The 15,654-nt window shown below is 39.0% G+C and overlaps 2 long non-coding RNA genes across 2 annotated transcripts; both read right to left on the bottom strand.

Annotated features, from left to right (window-relative positions):
* Positions 1-1,331, bottom strand: LOC130987518 (uncharacterized). The gene is made up of 2 exons (XR_009089786.1): positions 976-1,331; positions 1-372 (listed from the first exon to the last, which is right to left on the bottom strand). It is a non-coding gene; the product is annotated as an uncharacterized LOC130987518 (long non-coding RNA).
* A 6,368-nt stretch (positions 1,332-7,699) lies between these two features.
* Positions 7,700-9,030, bottom strand: LOC130987517 (uncharacterized). Its single transcript, XR_009089785.1, has 2 exons — positions 8,675-9,030; positions 7,700-8,071 (listed from the first exon to the last, which is right to left on the bottom strand). It is a non-coding gene; the product is annotated as an uncharacterized LOC130987517 (long non-coding RNA).
* Positions 9,031-15,654: the final 6,624 nt, after the last annotated feature.

Here is a 15,654-nt window from a genome sequence, read left to right as displayed (position 1 = left end):
GAAAAATAATGGAAAGTCTTAATCAACCAAAATAAACTTGACAATCTACCCATTAAATTGGGTATTCATATTCCAAGGAGATAAAATGAAAGGAGGTAAATTGAAAGGCCTTAACAGTTGCCAATCAAATGACAATATTCCAACTCAGGATCACATAAGCTTAGTTTCGTGACTCTGATCATAATCAAAGATAGCTTTATTAATAGAAATATAGGATAAGAGTTTAAGTCCAATAATATAATATTGTACCACATAATAGAAATTCTAAGTTTAGAGAATTAACAGACGAAGTGACAAGTTAGTCGTTAGCGGAAGCAAAAGACATTGTGGTACCCAGCCTCAGCTCAGCCCCGTCTGCACCAGCCGATCAACCTGAAAATATTTGAAAATAATTTGGGCTGAGTACTAATGTACTCAGTGGGCACGAGTTTTTGAAATATTTTAAGAAATAATCGAAGCAGTTTATCCAATATCACAATCATAACTCAGAAGGTTTAAAAACGGAAATCCACTTCTAAGCATGACAAAACTTTTCTCCATTAAGTGGCGCGCCATGTACGTTCGATTGTTACTCACTTTCTCCCCACATTCACTGATCCCGGGACACGCCCAGTCAGATCCAAAATTCTGTTATTGATCTCGGGACGCACCCGGTCAGAATCAATAGTCTTAACTGTGCTCCGGATAACCTCCTGTCAAGCACCGTGCTCCGGATAACCTCCTGTCAAGCACCCACCCTTATAACGTTCTAATCTGTTAGTGCACGATGGCGATCAACCCATCGAGCCACTAACCTTGTGTACACAATCCTCATTTAGCGTGTTAGGCCAAATGAGAATCTCGATCGATGCTTAAGTGAGCCTTAAACAATTACAGAACGCACATAAAAACATTTATATTGGATAAACAGATAATTTTCATGAAATATCAGAGCTTATATAACTCAAGATACATTGTATGTAAAATAAAACCCACCTGAATAGGCAAAGCCTGTAGTTTAACCGTAAACCCGTCACGGGAAAGCAGTGCTAATTCTCCTGGTCCTCAAGGCCTACAAGAAATCTATTCTTAATAGGTCTCTCGAATCTAATCTTAAGTCATGGTGAAAGTGCTTAACATCCTATGATTCACTTAGCCGGGTTTTCAAAATTTAATAAATAAATATTTGAAAACTAAAATTCTTGAGTTAAGGACACCAACAATATCCTTACTCGATTTACTATAATAATTTGATTTATAAATATAAACCAATTAAAACAATCGTTATTCTATTTGCAAAATGTTTAATGCAAATTTCTTTCATGCTTTAAATCATATAATAAGTAATCACTTAAAATATGCACATATTAATAATATAATATTATGCAATTATACCGTGAGATTATTAATTAATCAAACCCAAGTATAAGGTCTAATTAATAAATTAATTGGATTTATGTAAATAAATATATAACTTAAATATATACCGACGATCTGTCCGCCGCCGCTGCCGTTCAACGGCGCCGTCGCCGCCGGCGAGCGGCGCGGCTCTCCCTTCTTCGGCATCTCTCCTCTCCCTGACCCCTGGTCCTCTCTCACTCTCTCGCCTCTGTCTGTGTATCCGCCGTAAACAGGACGCACGCCGCCGTCAAAGCGGTGCACCGCCGCTGCCTCCGTCGTCTTCGCGGCAGATCCGCTGCCGCGTCAAGACCACGACCACCACCCTTCCTCCCTTCCCTCGTTCTCACCTTCTCACTAATTCTCACTGACTCACACACACACACACGCACGCAGACACGGCGTAAGCCGCGCCGTCGCGCCGTCCTCTTCTCGCCGGTGGACAGACGGCCAGGAGCCGCCGCCTCCGTCGTCCGTCGAATTCAAGGGTAAGCCCTAATTCCCTTCTCCTTTTCTTTTTTTTTTCCTTTTTCTAAATTAAAAATCTGAAAACTCATCTCCTCCCCCCCCTCTTTGGCAGATTGGAAGCCACCGCGGCTCCGTCGCCGTCCGTCGACCGCCGGCGACGAAGAGTCACCATGGCTGCCCTCTCCCTCTCTCGACTCACACATACAAAACAGGGGGTTCAAGCCTCATATTCAGTTCACAAAAAAAATAGCATAGGGTTCCTCTTAAGAAACTATCATACTTATACTGTAATTGATAAATTGTAAACTGTACACAAACATTCATTCATGTAAATTAATCCTTCATGTAATTTCAGAATGTGAAGTTAAGAATGGGTGCGTTTCTGACTTTGATTCAAGAGAGATAACATAAATGAGTAAAAGAAAGAAACCTTTGATTGGATTTGCTGCTATGAATTGAATCTACATCAATGGAGCTTTTGCACTTATGTTTATTTTGTGTGAAATGGGAGAAGGAGGATAGTGAAAATTTGTGGTGGTGTAGTGGCGTAAGATTGCTGCACTTTGGTATGTGAAGTGTGAGGAGATTGAGTGTGGATTTGAAAAGGCTGTGATTGGGTGAATAAGGGGGCAGCTGTGATTGGATAAATAGGGTGGCATAAATAGGGTGGCATGATGAATAGGGGTGGCAGCTTAAAAAAAATAAAATAAAAATAAATAAATAAATAAATAAAATAATTAAAACTCATCACACTATTAATAGTTAAAATCTAACACATACTTGAATTTAAAACATATACAAATAAATACTAATTATATAGAATAATCACATACTTATATAATTCAGTTTATATGCAATGCACCAAATCATAAGGTTAAATTTTACAAAAGGCTTTTGAAAATATATATATATATTTGTTGGAATTTAAAATAAATCCATTTTCTTTATCTGGCGTGAATCATCTAAATTCTAAGCTTAAAATAAATCTAAACTCAATGGAAATGGGTGGGATATTACATACCTCCCCTCTTAAAAAAAATTTCGTCCCCGAAATTTACATGTCTTGGCATCTAACTCGGGGTATTGAGCTTACATCATTTCTTCTAGTTCTCATATCTCTTTTTCTACACCATGGTGGTGCCAAGGTACTAGCCAATGGAATCTTCTTGTGTCTTAAAACTTGAACCTTTCGTTCAAAAATCTGGATTGCCTTATCTCCATAGCTCAGGTCTTAGGCTAGAACTACTTCATCATGCTTTACTGCGTACTTTGGATCAACACGTACTCTCGTAATTACGAGACGTGAATTACATTGTGCACGTCCAAATTGCTAGGTGGCAGTGCCAACATATAAGCTATGGGTCACATTCTATCTAGGATTTCGAAAAGTCCTATATAGCAGGGTCGCAAAATACATCTACTTCTAAAATGGATAACTTCTTATGTTGGGAAGATTTTTGAGAAAGACTCGGTTCCCGACATTGAATTCTATTTTAGCGCGTCGTGTATCAATATATGTTTTTTTTTTTTTGTTTGATATCCCGCTTAATCTGACCGACTTTCTCAATCATCTGTTGACTAGTTCCGGTCCCAACAGTTTCCGTTCACTTGCTTCTTCGCAGTAAAGTGGTGATCTGCATTTACATCCATATAACGCCTCATAAGATCATTCCAATCGTTGACTGGTGACGGTTGTTACAAGCGAACTCCACGAGAGGTAGCAGGTCTTTGAAATCTTCTCATTCGTCTGCAGCAGTTGCTCTAAGCATGACTGTCAATGCTTCAATAATTTGTTCAGATTGACCGCCTGTTTGGGGGTGGTAGGTTGTGTCGAAGTTCAGTGTGGTGCTCATCGCTTCTAGTAAGCTCCTTCAAAATCTTTACGTGAATCACGATCGAACGTAGTGGACACACGTACACCATGAAGACGCACAACTTATTTGACATATAAATTTGCAAACTTTTCCAATCCAAAGATCGTTTGTATGGGAAGGAAATGTGATGATCAAGTGATCCACGATCACCCAAATAGCAGTGTTTCCACGCACTGATCTGGGTAAGCCCACCACAAATCCTATATTGATATGCTCTTATTTCCATTCCGGAGTCAGTAACGGTTGAGTGTTTCGTAAGGTTTTTGGTGTAGAGCTTTGATTTACTGGCATGCAAAATATTGTCTCACGAACAGAACTATATCTCTCCTCATTCCCTTCCACAAGAACTGTTTCTTCAAGTCTCGATACATTTTCGTGCTTCTTGGGTGGTAACTTATTGTGCAATCATGATCCTTTACTAAATCGAACCATCTTCATCGTCTCATGTTCAAATCTTTTTGCTTGAACAAGTACTTCAAACTCGTATGATATTGTAAAGATCTCACACTTAACACCATAGAGATAGTGTCTCCAAATTTTAAGCGCCTGCATGACAACAGCGAACTCTAAGTCTTGGGTCGGGTAGTTCAGCTCGTGAGGCTTTAGTTGACGGGACACGTATGCTATTGTTTTCTGATTTTGCATCAACATGGAACCTAGTCCCAGTTTTGAGGCATCAGTGTACACCACGAATTCTCCATTTTCTTTCGGTATTGCTAACACTGGGGCAGTAGCCAGCCTTGTCTTGAGTTCTTAAAAATTTTGTTCACAAGCTTCGGACCAAAAGTACTTGATCCTCTTTCTCAAAAGCTAAGTCATTGGCCCAGCCAATTTTTTAAGAATCCCTCAATGAATCTTTTGCAGTAGCCCGCTAGACCGAGGAGACTTTTGATCTCATTGACGTTTGATGGTGTCTTTCATTCCTTGACTGCTTCGACCTTGGCAGGGTCCACTTTGATTCCTTCAGTCGACATGATGTGACTGAGGAACATCACTTCTCCCAACCAAAACTCACACTTGCTGAATTTGGCGAGTAGTATTTTATCTCGCAACGTCTCAAGTACGATGCGCAAGTGTTATTCATGTTGTTCTTCAGTCTTAGAGTAGATGGAGATGTTATCAACTAACACTAAGATGAAACTATCGAGATACTGATGGGACACTTTATTCATTAGATCCATGAAAATGGTTGGGGCATTTGTTAATCTAAAAGCATCACTGTGAACTTGTAATATCCGTAACGCGTTTGAAATGTTGTCTTAGAAATGTCTTCCCCTTTCATCTTGAACTGATGGTAACCAGAGTTTAGGTCAATCTTGGAAAAGACACCAGCTCGTTTCAGCTGATCAAGCAGGTCACCTATCCTCGAAAGAGGATATCTATTCTTTATTGCGAGCATATTTAGTTTCTTATAATCGATACCCATTCTTATCGAACCATCTTTCTTCTCGACGATAGGATAAGTGCTCCCCACAGTGAAACACTAGGCGGTATGAAACCTGGGTCTAGCAATCCTTGCAGCTGCATTTTCAATTCTTGTAGCTCCGGTGGGGCCATTCTATACGGAACTTTCGACACTGGAGCTGCTCCAGGTTCTAGGTCAATTGTAAGTTCTAGTTGTCGGTCCGGTGGCAAACCGAGTAATTATTCGAGAAAAACATAATCAAAATCTCGAACCACTGGAACTTCTTCGATTGTTTTCCTCTGATTCTGGTTCTTCTGTCAGACTGACTAAGAAAAGTCTGACATTATTCTCCTTTCCTCATTAGCTTGGTAGCAATGACTTGGTCGTGAGAGCTCTGCTCAGTATTTGTGCATAGGTGAGACCTCCCTTACTTGCTAGGGAAATTGATATCTCATGGCGCAGTCCGTTCCTGAACTTTTCCGCTCGTTTCTTATAAATAGGAGTGGTGCATATCGTATCAGTTGGTTGAAAGTCCTTTCATACTCAGTCAGCGTTCCAGCCCTCTGCCTCTGGTTTCAAAACTCGTTCTATTTTCTCTGTCGGTAACATCCCAGTGTATACTTCTCATATAACTCTGCCAAAAGTAATCCCCGATGAAATTCTCCCATTGCTTTGATCCCTTTCTCGGCATTCATAGGATCGCCTAAACCGTCAAACCTAGGTGGCTTCTCTTTGCAGAATCCTTCCACTACTAAACGATCTGGGGCTACTTGTGGTGCAACTTCATCAGGGGTAATTCCTCGTCGTCGTCTACGCTCTCTTATTGTCATATCCATTGTGTGGTTAAACGTTCAATTGGTTAATAGGGTTTCAACAATATCATATGTGAATCAGTCATGAGACACGCGTGCTATGAAAAGGCAAATTTGAACAACACGCATAATGTATGAATTGATATACATGCCTCAAGAGAGGAATTTCATAACATTCGAAAGAATAGTGCATCTCAAAAAGGGTTCTTTTGATTAACACCATTGAACAATGTCAGATCTAAATTAATCATAATAACTAGGCGTGTTATGAGGAAGGAAATTTTGAATAACACGCGTTAAAGTACAAACAAAATACTTATGTATCATATGCCTCAAAGGAGGACTTTCAATATAATGAATACAGTAGTATACTCCAAGTGTTTCTTTGGAATACATAAGCATAATATGAGAATTTATTAAAAGAATTGAGGTTCTAGATAAGGTCTGAGTTAGAAGTAGACAAGTTCGACCTTACAACCAAAGGTTAGGTGGTTTTGTCAAAAGAAAAGTTATTCAAGTAGGTATTACAACTACTAATCTAATAACGTTGACGGGTGGTTTTCTCAATCCGTTCTTACGTCATTTTTTTTTTTTGTCGATGTTAATGGCCTTAGCTTGGTGCTCTTGGTTAGCTGCAGAAAATCGTTGATCACTGATTTCGCACATATGTTGGTTGTCCTTGTTTTTCATTCATTTGAAAAGTGTCACACGAGTCTCATTGATGAATCGATATCTAATACTCTTCCATTGCGTGCATCTATTCAAAACACGAAAATCTCCCAAAATTCTTTGAAGAAAACATCTAGGTTCTTGATGTAGTCATGAAACTTTTCTTCATATTGTTCTTGCAAGTACATTGGAGCCTAATGCTTGCAGAATTTATCGCCATGTTTGTCCGTCTAAAAAGGAAGACTAATGACATTCAAATAGAAATAGCGTAAGGCTAGATCTAACCAAGTTTCTTTGTGCTATAAGCATCATAGGTATTCTAAGAGCATTCTATGTTCGTCAAGGTTCTATTCCTCATCATTCTAAAAGTTCCCTAGACAAAGTCTAGTTCATATGATTCGAAATCCTGTCATAGCATTTGCTAGTGCACCTCTAGCTATGAGGTAAAGCATACTCTTATAAGCTCATAGTTTTATTTACTATTGAGTCAACCTACTCATAATTGTCAAGTAAAAAGGTCTTAAATAACCTATGTCGACAAATAATGTCACTTATGCCATCTGAAGTATTTCTCAACATGCATGAAGTATAAATCATAACATATCTTTAATCATAACGATTCATAGAATCAAAACATAAACCACAAATATTTTCTCTTTCAACATGCTTATGTGAGCTCAAAGAGACTCATCATAATATACTTTTTTCTGAAAATAGATCATGTGGGCTCGGAGAGTCCCATCATGATTACATACTTTGCTTCTTGTAAGGACTCGTTGGTCCAGAAATCACACTTTTCCTTCTTTGCATAAACAATATCTCCTTGCATATGTGGAATCATTCAAGCATTTCACAAGATAATATTTTGCGCGCACTTTCTTGAAACAAAATCATTTATTTAAAAAAAATTAAAACGTACCTTTGTTGATCAGGTAGTGAGACGGTGAGCTGAGGGTTGCAGCAATGCTTAGGAATCTAGAGGTACAAATTCTAGACTCGAAGTAATTAAACTAACGGTAGTCAGAGACACGAAAGAAAACTTGTGCTCTGATACCACTTGTAACGACCCGACTTCCCCAGGCAAGAAAAAGTAGGAAAAATAATGGAAAGTCTTAATCAACCAAAATAAACTTGACAATCTACCCATTAAATTGGGTATTCATATTCCAAGGAGATAAAATGAAAGGAGGTAAATTGAAAGGCCTTAACAGTTGCCAATCAAATGACAATATTCCAACTCAGGATCACATAAGCTTAGTTTCGTGACTCTGATCATAATCAAAGATAGCTTTATTAATAGAAATATAGGATAAGAGTTTAAGTCCAATAATATAATATTGTACCACATAATAGAAATTCTAAGTTTAGAGAATTAACAGACGAAGTGACAAGTTAGTCGTTAGCGGAAGCAAAAGACATTGTGGTACCCAGCCTCAGCTCAGCCCCGTCTGCACCAGCCGATCAACCTGAAAATATTTGAAAATAATTTGGGCTGAGTACTAATGTACTCAGTGGGCACGAGTTTTTGAAATATTTTAAGAAATAATCGAAGCAGTTTATCCAATATCACAATCATAACTCAGAAGGTTTAAAAACGGAAATCCACTTCTAAGCATGACAAAACTTTTCTCCATTAAGTGGCGCGCCATGTACGTTCGATTGTTACTCACTTTCTCCCCACATTCACTGATCCCGGGACACGCCCAGTCAGATCCAAAATTCTGTTATTGATCTCGGGACGCACCCGGTCAGAATCAATAGTCTTAACTGTGCTCCGGATAACCTCCTGTCAAGCACCGTGCTCCGGATAACCTCCTGTCAAGCACCCACCCTTATAACGTTCTAATCTGTTAGTGCACGATGGCGATCAACCCATCGAGCCACTAACCTTGTGTACACAATCCTCATTTAGCGTGTTAGGCCAAATGAGAATCTCGATCGATGCTTAAGTGAGCCTTAAACAATTACAGAACGCACATAAAAACATTTATATTGGATAAACAGATAATTTTCATGAAATATCAGAGCTTATATAACTCAAGATACATTGTATGTAAAATAAAACCCACCTGAATAGGCAAAGCCTGTAGTTTAACCGTAAACCCGTCACGGGAAAGCAGTGCTAATTCTCCTGGTCCTCAAGGCCTACAAGAAATCTATTCTTAATAGGTCTCTCGAATCTAATCTTAAGTCATGGTGAAAGTGCTTAACATCCTATGATTCACTTAGCCGGGTTTTCAAAATTTAATAAATAAATATTTGAAAACTAAAATTCTTGAGTTAAGGACACCAACAATATCCTTACTCGATTTACTATAATAATTTGATTTATAAATATAAACCAATTAAAACAATCGTTATTCTATTTGCAAAATGTTTAATGCAAATTTCTTTCATGCTTTAAATCATATAATAAGTAATCACTTAAAATATGCACATATTAATAATATAATATTATGCAATTATACCGTGAGATTATTAATTAATCAAACCCAAGTATAAGGTCTAATTAATAAATTAATTGGATTTATGTAAATAAATATATAACTTAAATAAACCCAATATCTTAAAATAAAGGTCAAGCCCAATAATTAAATAAAAATTAGAGCCCAAAAAATTTAATAAAACAAGAAGCCCACTCTCTTTAAAATCTAGCAGCCCATCTCTAGGCCCAAAAATAATTAGGGCAAAGCCCAACTTACTCTTCTTCTTTAAACAAACACTCTCACACACACCCATACATAACACACACGCACACACTTAGCTGCGTAGCAGCCCCCCCCTCTTCTCTCTCTCTCTCTCTCTCTCTCTCGGACGATCTGTCCGCCGCCGCTGCCGTTCAACGGCGCCGTCGCCGCCGGCGAGCGGCGCGGCTCTCCCTTCTTCGGCATCTCTCCTCTCCCTGACCCCTGGTCCTCTCTCACTCTCTCGCCTCTGTCTGTGTATCCGCCGTAAACAGGACGCACGCCGCCGTCAAAGCGGTGCGCCGCCGCTGCCTCCGTCGTCTTCGCGGCAGATCCGCTGCCGCGTCAAGACCACGACCACCACCCTTCCTCCCTTCCCTCGTTCTCACCTTCTCTCTAATTCTCACTGACTCACACACACACACACGCACGCAGACACGGCGTAAGCCGCGCCGTCGCGCCGTCCTCTTCTCGCCGGTGGACAGACGGCCAGGAGCCGCCGCCTCCGTCATCCGTCGAATTCAAGGGTAAGCCCTAATTCCCTTCTCCTTTTCTTTTTTTTTTTTTCCTTTTTCTAAATTAAAAATCTGAAAACTCATCTCCTCCCCCCCTCTTTGGCAGATCGGAAGCCACCGCGGCTCCGTCGCCGTCCGTCGACCGCCGGCGACGAAGAGTCACCATGGCTGCCCTCTCCCTCTCTCGACTCACACATACAAAACAGGGGGTTCAAGCCTCATATTCAGTTCACAAAAAAAATAGCATAGGGTTCCTCTTAAGCAACTATCATACTTATACTGTAATTGATAAATTGTAAACTGTACACAAACATTCATTCATGTAAATTAATCCTTCATGTAATTTCAGAATGTGAAGTTAAGAATGGGTGCGTTTCTGACTTTGATTCAAGAGAGATAACATAAATGAGTAAAAGAAAGAAACCTTTGATTGGATTTGCTGCTATGAATTGAATCTACATCAATGGAGCTTTTGCACTTATGTTTATTTTGTGTGAAATGGGAGAAGGAGGATAGTGAAAATTTGTGGTGGTGTAGTGGCGTAAGATTGCTGCACTTTGGTATGTGAAGTGTGAGGAGATTGAGTGTGGATTTGAAAAGGCTGTGATTGGGTGAATAAGGGGGCAGCTGTGATTGGATAAATAGGGTGGCATTAATAGGGTGGCATGATGAATAGGGGTGGCAGCTTAAAAAAAAATAAAATAAAAATAAATAAATAAATAAATAAAATAATTAAAACTCATCACACTATTAATAGTTAAAATCTAACACATACTTGAATTTAAAACATATACAAATAAATACTAATTATATAGAATAATCACATACTTATATAATTCAGTTTATATGCAATGCACCAAATCATAAGGTTAAATTTTACAAAAGGCTTTTGAAAATATATATATATATTTGTTGGAATTTAAAATAAATCCATTTTCTTTATCTGGCGTGAATCATCTAAATTCTAAGCTTAAAATAAATCTAAACTTAATGGAAATGGGTGGGATATTACATACCTCCCCTCTTAAAAAAAATTTCGTCCCCGAAATTTACATGTCTTGGCATCTAACTCGGGGTATTGAGCTTACATCATTTCTTCTAGTTCTCATATCTCTTTTTCTACACCATGGTGGTGCCAAGGTACTAGCCAATGGAATCTTCTTGTGTCTTAAAACTTGAACCTTTCGTTCAAAAATCTGGATTGCCTTATCTCCATAGCTCAGGTCTTAGGCTAGAACTACTTCATCATGCTTTACTGCGTACTTTGGATCAACACGTACTCTCGTAATTACGAGACGTGAATTACATTGTGCACGTCCAAATTGCTAGGTGGCAGTGCCAACATATAAGCTATGGGTCACATTCTATCTAGGATTTCGAAAAGTCCTATATAGCAGGGTCGCAAAATACATCTACTTCTAAAATGGATAACTTCTTATGTTGGGAAGATTTTTGAGAAAGACTCGGTTCCCGACATTGAATTCTATTTTAGCGCGTCGTGTATCAATATATGTTTTTTTTTTTTTTGTTTGATATCCCGCTTAATCTGACCGACTTTCTCAATCATCTGTTGACTAGTTCCGGTCCCAACAGTTTCCGTTCACTTGCTTCTTCGCAGTAAAGTGGTGATCTGCATTTACATCCATATAACGCCTCATAAGATCATTCCAATCGTTGACTGGTGACGGTTGTTACAAGCGAACTCCACGAGAGGTAGCAGGTCTTTGAAATCTTCTCATTCGTCTGCAGCAGTTGCTCTAAGCATGACTGTCAATGCTTCAATAATTTGTTCAGATTGACCGCCTGTTTGGGGGTGGTAGGTTGTGTCGAAGTTCAGTGTGGTGCTCATCGCTTCTAGTAAGCTCCTTCAAAATCTTTACGTGAATCACGATCGAACGTAGTGGACACACGTACACCATGAAGACGCACAACTTATTTGACATATAAATTTGCAAACTTTTCCAATCCAAAGATCGTTTGTATGGGAAGGAAATGTGATGATCAAGTGATCCACGATCACCCAAATAGCAGTGTTTCCACGCACTGATCTGGGTAAGCCCACCACAAATCCTATATTGATATGCTCTTATTTCCATTCCGGAGTCAGTAACGGTTGAGTGTTTCGTAAGGTTTTTGGTGTAGAGCTTTGATTTACTGGCATGCAAAATATTGTCTCACGAACAGAACTATATCTCTCCTCATTCCCTTCCACAAGAACTGTTTCTTCAAGTCTCGATACATTTTCGTGCTTCTTGGGTGGTAACTTATTGTGCAATCATGATCCTTTACTAAATCGAACCATCTTCATCGTCTCATGTTCAAATCTTTTTGCTTGAACAAGTACTTCAAACTCGTATGATATTGTAAAGATCTCACACTTAACACCATAGAGATAGTGTCTCCAAATTTTAAGCGCCTGCATGACAACAGCGAACTCTAAGTCTTGGGTCGGGTAGTTCAGCTCGTGAGGCTTTAGTTGACGGGACACGTATGCTATTGTTTTCTGATTTTGCATCAACATGGAACCTAGTCCCAGTTTTGAGGCATCAGTGTACACCACGAATTCTCCATTTTCTTTCGGTATTGCTAACACTGGGGCAGTAGCCAGCCTTGTCTTGAGTTCTTAAAAATTTTGTTCACAAGCTTCGGACCAAAAGTACTTGATCCTCTTTCTCAAAAGCTAAGTCATTGGCCCAGCCAATTTTTTAAGAATCCCTCAATGAATCTTTTGCAGTAGCCCGCTAGATCGAGGAGACTTTTGATCTCATTGACGTTTGATGGTGTCTTTCATTCCTTGACTGCTTCGACCTTGGCAGGGTCCACTTTGATTCCTTCAGTCGACATGATGTGACTGAGGAACATCACTTCTCCCAACCAAAACTCACACTTGCTGAATTTGGCGAGTAGTATTTTATCTCGCAACGTCTCAAGTACGATGCGCAAGTGTTATTCATGTTGTTCTTCAGTCTTAGAGTAGATGGAGATGTTATCAACTAACACTAAGATGAAACTATCGAGATACTGATGGGACACTTTATTCATTAGATCCATGAAAATGGTTGGGGCATTTGTTAATCTAAAAGCATCACTGTGAACTTGTAATATCCGTAACGCGTTTGAAATGTTGTCTTAGAAATGTCTTCCCCTTTCATCTTGAACTGATGGTAACCAGAGTTTAGGTCAATCTTGGAAAAGACACCAGCTCGTTTCAGCTGATCAAGCAGGTCACCTATCCTCGAAAGAGGATATCTATTCTTTATTGCGAGCATATTTAGTTTCTTATAATCGATACCCATTCTTATCGAACCATCTTTCTTCTCGACGATAGGATAAGTGCTCCCCACAGTGAAACACTAGGCGGTATGAAACCTGGGTCTAGCAATCCTTGCAGCTGCATTTTCAATTCTTGTAGCTCCGGTGGGGCCATTCTATACGGAACTTTCGACACTGGAGCTGCTCCAGGTTCTAGGTCAATTGTAAGTTCTAGTTGTCGGTCCGGTGGCAAACCGAGTAATTATTCGAGAAAAACATAATCAAAATCTCGAACCACTGGAACTTCTTCGATTGTTTTCCTCTGATTCTGGTTCTTCTGTCAGACTGACTAAGAAAAGTCTGACATTATTCTCCTTTCCTCATTAGCTTGGTAGCAATGACTTGGTCGTGAGAGCTCTGCTCAGTATTTGTGCATAGGTGAGACCTCCCTTACTTGCTAGGGAAATTGATATCTCATGGCGCAGTCCGTTCCTGAACTTTTCCGCTCGTTTCTTATAAATAGGAGTGGTGCATATCGTATCAGTTGGTTGAAAGTCCTTTCATACTCAGTCAGCGTTCCAGCCCTCTGCCTCTGGTTTCAAAACTCGTTCTATTTTCTCTGTCGGTAACATCCCAGTGTATACTTCTCATATAACTCTGCCAAAAGTAATCCCCGATGAAATTCTCCCATTGCTTTGATCCCTTTCTCGGCATTCATAGGATCGCCTAAACCGTCAAACCTAGGTGGCTTCTCTTTGCAGAATCCTTCCACTACTAAACGATCTGGGGCTACTTGTGGTGCAACTTCATCAGGGGTAATTCCTCGTCGTCGTCTACGCTCTCTTATTGTCATATCCATTGTGTGGTTAAACGTTCAATTGGTTAATAGGGTTTCAACAATATCATATGTGAATCAGTCATGAGACACGCGTGCTATGAAAAGGCAAATTTGAACAACACGCATAATGTATGAATTGATATACATGCCTCAAGAGAGGAATTTCATAACATTCGAAAGAATAGTGCATCTCAAAAAGGGTTCTTTTGATTAACACCATTGAACAATGTCAGATCTAAATTAATCATAATAACTAGGCGTGTTATGAGGAAGGAAATTTTGAATAACACGCGTTAAAGTACAAACAAAATACTTATGTATCATATGCCTCAAAGGAGGACTTTCAATATAATGAATACAGTAGTATACTCCAAGTGTTTCTTTGGAATACATAAGCATAATATGAGAATTTATTAAAAGAATTGAGGTTCTAGATAAGGTCTGAGTTAGAAGTAGACAAGTTCGACCTTACAACCAAAGGTTAGGTGGTTTTGTCAAAAGAAAAGTTATTCAAGTAGGTATTACAACTACTAATCTAATAACGTTGACGGGTGGTTTTCTCAATCCGTTCTTACGTCATTTTTTTTTTTTGTCGATGTTAATGGCCTTAGCTTGGTGCTCTTGGTTAGCTGCAGAAAATCGTTGATCACTGATTTCGCACATATGTTGGTTGTCCTTGTTTTTCATTCATTTGAAAAGTGTCACACGAGTCTCATTGATGAATCGATATCTAATACTCTTCCATTGCGTGCATCTATTCAAAACACGAAAATCTCCCAAAATTCTTTGAAGAAAACATCTAGGTTCTTGATGTAGTCATGAAACTTTTCTTCATATTGTTCTTGCAAGTACATTGGAGCCTAATGCTTGCAGAATTTATCGCCATGTTTGTCCGTCTAAAAAGGAAGACTAATGACATTCAAATAGAAATAGCGTAAGGCTAGATCTAACCAAGTTTCTTTGTGCTATAAGCATCATAGGTATTCTAAGAGCATTCTATGTTCGTCAAGGTTCTATTCCTCATCATTCTAAAAGTTCCCTAGACAAAGTCTAGTTCATATGATTCGAAATCCTGTCATAGCATTTGCTAGTGCACCTCTAGCTATGAGGTAAAGCATACTCTTATAAGCTCATAGTTTTATTTACTATTGAGTCAACCTACTCATAATTGTCAAGTAAAAAGGTCTTAAATAACCTATGTCGACAAATAATGTCACTTATGCCATCTGAAGTATTTCTCAACATGCATGAAGTATAAATCATAACATATCTTTAATCATAACGATTCATAGAATCAAAACATAAACGACAAATATTTTCTCTTTCAACATGCTTATGTGAGCTCAAAGAGACTCATCATAATATACTTTTTTCTGAAAATAGATCATGTGGGCTCGGAGAGTCCCATCATGATTACATACTTTGCTTCTTGTAAGGACTCGTTGGTCCAGAAATCACACTTTTCCTTCTTTGCATAAACAATATCTCCTTGCATATGTGGAATCATTCAAGCATTTCACAAGATAATATTTTGCGCGCACTTTCTTGAAACAAAATCATTTATTTAAAAAAAATTAAAACGTACCTTTGTTGATCAGGTAGTGAGACGGTGAGCTGAGGGTTGCAGCAATGCTTAGGAATCTAGAGGTACAAATTCTAGACTCGAAGTAATTAAACTAACGGTAGTCAGAGACACGAAAGAAAACTTGTGCTCTGATACCACTTGTAACGACCCGACTTCCCCAGGCAAGAAAAAGTAG

The sequence above is a fragment of the Salvia miltiorrhiza genome, chromosome 6, assembly GCF_028751815.1.
Source record: "Salvia miltiorrhiza cultivar Shanhuang (shh) chromosome 6, IMPLAD_Smil_shh, whole genome shotgun sequence".
Taxonomy (NCBI): Eukaryota; Viridiplantae; Streptophyta; class Magnoliopsida; order Lamiales; family Lamiaceae; genus Salvia; species Salvia miltiorrhiza.
This window is presented reverse-complemented; position numbering and strand designations above follow the sequence as displayed.